We start from the raw sequence: 5,370 nt of genomic DNA, 5'->3' as shown, positions 1-5,370 counted from the left end.
TTATCGCACTGTGCTGTCCCAATTTGAGAACCACACAAGTGACATCAAGCAACCAGTCACCCAGATCGTTTTAGCTTCATTAGTTTTGGTCTGCCTCTGATGGGTAAAAAAAAAAGAGGGGAGGGGGGGGGGGCAGAATGAAGACGTGAGTGTAGTGCCTAACTTTTGTCATGCTGTACGGGCTTCTCAAGAAAAAAAAGTGAAGAAAAGGAAAATACTGCAGCTAGAGCCAACGCATGCAATTTCTTATTCTGTTCTAGTGATTTCCAGCACCTTGAGCATTTTTTATTTATTTACTTTATGTTGCCTCGTACAATGATATAATTCTATGAAATGAAAAAAGGAGGAAACAATGTTGTTTCCTCCCTTCACTGCCGTTGTCTTGTACAGTACAGCTATTATTGTTTTCATTTCACAGCATACTGTGACTTCTAACATGTCTGCTTTTTCTTTATATAGGTCGACCGTCACCTGAGCCTACACATCCAGACTACGTGTCATCCATCTTTCCTTATCGTGCGTCAGGGAACATTGTCCAGAAAATAACCAGATTTCAGCGTGCAGAACGAAAAGAAGCACTGAAATAAGCGCGCACACCTGCCGCATCTGCTTCTGGATCAAGCGGATTTGATTCTGATGCATTGGAGTGCACTCCTGGGCTAGATACAAGTGATACAGAACCAGCTGCACACTCCTCTGCCCCATTTGGAAATGTATTGTAGAGAAGTGCAATATGGAGACACAAACCACGCTCAACATGCAAGATCTGTCGTACTTAATCAAAGAAAATGAGATGCTAAGAGAGTTCAGAATTCAGTTCAGAAAGTGTTCAGAATTTTCCATGTGTTGCCTCTGAACTTTGTGAGAAGAGCTGGAGACAAGAGCGTCGCAACCATTGACAAATTGGTGGTGGTATGCAGTGCACTAGTTCATCTGCAAACCCCGATCATCCACAACCGTAAGCGTGTAGCTGGTTCATAACCAGATGGTATGAAAGTGTATGATGCTGTGCAAAATCATGGACAGAAACGACACATTGCCAAACCAGCTTGTGCTCACAAAGTGATTGCAAATTGTTTTTATTGTACACATTATCTGCTGCACTGTAAATGCAGTGCATCTGCACCAAATACATAATGACAATCTATTGTACCTGTCTGCAATCCTGAGAAGTTGCAGCATGAAACAATCTCAAAAATTTCGCTTTGAACAGACGGACAGGTTTCAGCACATAAGTAGAGAGACAGTGCAGTGACACCTTGTTTCATAGTAGCTAGCTGACAAATGTACGTGAAATGAAGGGTTCTGCTTTTGAATAATTCAAGCCTCTTGGCTTCTTTTTCATATAGCACACATCAGCATATCAGTTGGTTCAAAATTCCACACATTACTTTGGCTCCAAAGAACAAAGGACCTATTTATTTATTTATTTATACTTGTAGCTACAGCGCCCGTTGAGGGCATTTTTGTAGGGGTGATACAGTATCAAAGCATACATCGTTATGCAGATGACATCTTGCAAAAGAACCAATAAAAATGATAAAAATACAACGCATTCCATTACTGAGCAAACTGATAACAAAATAATCATGAAAACAAGACTTAAAAAAATTGCATATTGTAATAATAAACAATCGTATACAAAAACAATTTTTTTGAAAACGCACAGCAGCACAACACTTAAAAAAAAGGTTAATTCAACAAAAGGCGCGACAGAGCATTTTCAAACGAAGATTGCAGGGCTGATCCCTGGGGAACGCCCCATAAGACTGCAATATCTTATGAGCTTGCGCCTTAAGAATAATGTGCTGCTTTCTACCGACGAGGTACGCTTCGAGCCATTTCAGCAGGGTGGGTGCGACAGAATCAAAAGCTTTTTGAAAAATTCAAAAATATGCAGTCAACCTGGTTACTATTGTTAATTGAGAGAGCGACATCATGAGCAAACTCTGTCAGTTGCGTATAGCAAGAAAATCTCTTTCTTGAAGCCAAGTTGCATTGGACAAAAAGAAAGTTACAATGGAGGTGCTGAAATAAATTAGTGTAGATGATGTGCTCGAATGATTTGCATATGACACGTGTAAGGGAGATAGGCCTATAGTTCACAGTTTTTGTTTTGTCGCCACTTTTATATAGAACTATATTGGTGGATCTCCAGTCATCGGGCAAGGCGCCTACATCCATTGATGTTTGAGTTCTACTAAAAAGGGAGCGACAGAAACTGCACAGTTCTTCAATATGCAATTTGGAATATGGTCAGGACCGGGTGCCGCTTTTACCTTGAGCTTCTGCAAAAGTAACACTATTCCATGTATTGAGAAATCTATGCCACCCATCCCCGTAAACTCATTCACATATGTGAGCCGTCGGTAGGGCGTGCCGATAGGGAAAAAAACTGACTGAAAATAACAATTAAACTGTACAGCCTTGCCTTCCAGATACGAGCTATAGTTGACGTCATCTATAATATCAAGGATGTTGTCTCTTATGCACTGCTTACTTTTTACGTACTTCCATACATTTTTTTGGATTATTCGTTCAGATAAAAAAAAATTGTTTCATGAGAGATGCACTTGTTCAAGGCCAGGCAGAAAAATTCCGACACTTAAGATGGACAGTGCAAGAAAAAATGCTGTGCTCAATTATCACCAGTGTGATTATTGCCTTGACACTTGACACAAACCCATTGCCGCGGTGTGAGTCTCAGCTTTACACACTTTAGGTGGAATGTTGCTTGGCACAGTGACCATTCAACAATGATCCCTGATTTCGCACCTTGACAGTCGCATGTTTCTTTTGCGCATTACATTTGCTTTAAGATGCGCATTGACTGCAGCTCTGGGTATATGTGGTAAAAAAAAGCTCTGCCTTGAGTTTAGTACGTTGCCAAAATGCCTGATCAAAGACTATAATCTCTGTCGTTAGAGAGGAGCCTGTAAAGACAACAAAATATGCTTGATGAAGCCCAGTAGAGCTATTTGGGCATGCACCTGTGTGTAGCATGCATGACTGTGCCTGAGCTGAAAGCTTTCATTAAGATAAGCCAGTTTAGTGCAAGCCTTTATCAGTGAAGCACCTTTCATTGTTGCAGGACACTTCTAGAACTGACTGCCCATAGCACGCACAAGACACTATAGCATCAGGAGATGCACCAATGAAAGGCATGCTTCCTGCAACAAACAAACCACACTTCTAAGGTTAAAGCCCATGTGCTTTAGAGCAACAGATGTTTGGTTTGGGCTAGTTGGTAGCAGTTTCTTGAAGACATAGCGCAAAAAAGAGACGGGGACAACACAGATGTAGACAGGACAGGCGCTAACTGACAACTTTATTTTCGAGGAAAACCGCAGCACAATTTATGTCAAAACTCACGTGACAATCAAGGGGCCTTATACTACGACCAAATACAGTTTGACAAAGGGCGGCCGACAATCTTGACCCGGAGAAACCAAAAAAAGAAACAAGGAGGGCTGGATAGCATTATCAACAGATTATATAAAACTCATTGTGAATTTAATACAACAGACGGGGTGCGAACAACATCGTGGCCAAGAGACGGTGCCACCCAACCACAGCAACGAGCGAGCCTGAAAGGGCTCAAAACAAGGGAAGTAAAAACAGTCATAGGTCAAAACCAGAAAAAACGTGCGAGGCAAAAGCAGAGTCAGAACTAAAAACAGATAAAACATGAGAAGCAAAAGCAGAGTCACAACTAAAAACAGATGACACGTGCGAAGCAAAGCAGAGTCAAAAATAAAGACATATGAAACGTGCGAAGCAAACGCGGAGTCATAAGCTAAATCAGACGATACGTGAGAAGCAAAAGCAGAGTCAAAACTAAAAAACTAAAAACAGACTCAGGAGTGTAGAAGACTCCCCGCTAAAACATTGAAGTGCTAAGCAAGAATAATCAGGATGGGCGAGTGGAAGAACAATTATGAAGAATGAGGAAATCAAGGGAGTAAACACACCAGAAACCGGGAAGTAATAAAAGAAATTCCACAGACGATAACTCGTTTCATAACAGTCAGCAACCGGTTGTTTGTGGTAATAAAGCAAAAACGGTTATAACACCTACATGTGGCCATCAAGGAATTCAAATTCGCTTTCAAGCAGGTTGATAGAAGGTACGCTGACGCAATCTTGACCGGCCTTCCTAATGAAGTATGCCTCCATGACTTCGCGCTCAGTTTTTTCTTTGGCTGATCTTAAGAAATCTGTACTATCTAAGAGCGGAGAACATGCGTTAGTTGGATCAGTTTTACAAGCTTTACAATGTTCGGCGAGGTTAGTACCTGATTTGTTGCGTACGCATAGTCTGTGTTCTCTCGCCCTCTCATTGAAACATCTTCCAGTTTGTCCGATGTACTGAAGCCCGCAACTGATTGGAATCCTGTACACGACATTGACCTTGCATTCCGTGAACCTAGTTTGATGCTTCTTCGTGCATGCTACTTGCTTTTTCATCTTTCTAGTGCATACTTTCGATAGTTTGCATGGTGCAGAGAAAGTAATTTTGACGTTATAACGCGCTGCCAGTTTTTTGAAGTTATGTGAAAACCAGTGGAAGTATGGAATCACCTGGACTGGCATCTTACTCTTGCTTACTTCGATTCCCTGCTTACTACGTTGACTGTTTGAGGCTTTTAGGTTTTGCAGAAGGCTTTCACACACTGCTACAATAACGTCAGGGGGGGAAACCTGCGTCTTGCAGACGCTTGAATTGCTCATTCATGCTAGTAGCCATGCGGTGGGTACAGGATTTTGTTGTGGCACCGTGAAGACAGGAAAACACGATGCCACGCTTCACCACCTTGGAGTGTGCACTATCAAAACATAAAAGGCGCTTTTTTGTGCGCGGACGGTACATCCAGCACAGCGTGTGGCCGTTAAAATCCAGCTCAATATCTAAAAACTGAATGAGGCCATCTGTAGGCGATTCCCATGTGAACTTTAAACCGGAACCGTGATCAGAAAAGATGCTGAGCACCTCCTTGACAACATCACTTTGTGTAGCATGACATTTACTAAAAATGATCAAAAAGTCATCAACGTATCTGACCACTTTTTTAACTGGAAGGTTTGAAAGATTGGCTTGAATACGTTTGTCGACTGCAGATAAAAATATATCACACAGCAGAGGAGCGACCGACGAACCGATGCAGATGCCTTTTTTCTGGATAAAGAATTGTCCGTCTGAGCAAATAGCTGTTGAATCAAGGTAGTATTCGAGCAGAGAAAGGAAAGAATCGCTCGTGCTTCCCGCGCTGTTCTGGAATGCTACTTCCCCGCTTTCAGAGATCGAATCGCGGAGCACCATGAGCAGATCTTCATGAGGAACGGAGTAATAAAGGTCTTCTATGTCAACTG

The 5,370-nt window shown here is 42.0% G+C and overlaps 1 pseudogene; it reads right to left on the bottom strand.

Moving 5' to 3' along the window:
* Positions 1-2,274: 2,274 nt before the first annotated feature.
* Positions 2,275-4,593, bottom strand: LOC146180662 (uncharacterized; annotated as a pseudogene).
* Between the last annotated feature and the right edge of the window lie 777 nt (positions 4,594-5,370).

The sequence above is a fragment of the Amblyomma maculatum genome, chromosome 8, assembly GCF_055883805.1.
Source record: "Amblyomma maculatum isolate TAMU_Amacu chromosome 8, ASM5588380v1, whole genome shotgun sequence".
Taxonomy (NCBI): Eukaryota; Metazoa; Arthropoda; class Arachnida; order Ixodida; family Ixodidae; genus Amblyomma; species Amblyomma maculatum.
Note: the sequence above shows the minus strand (reverse complement) of the source record. Positions and strands in the feature narration are given on the sequence as shown.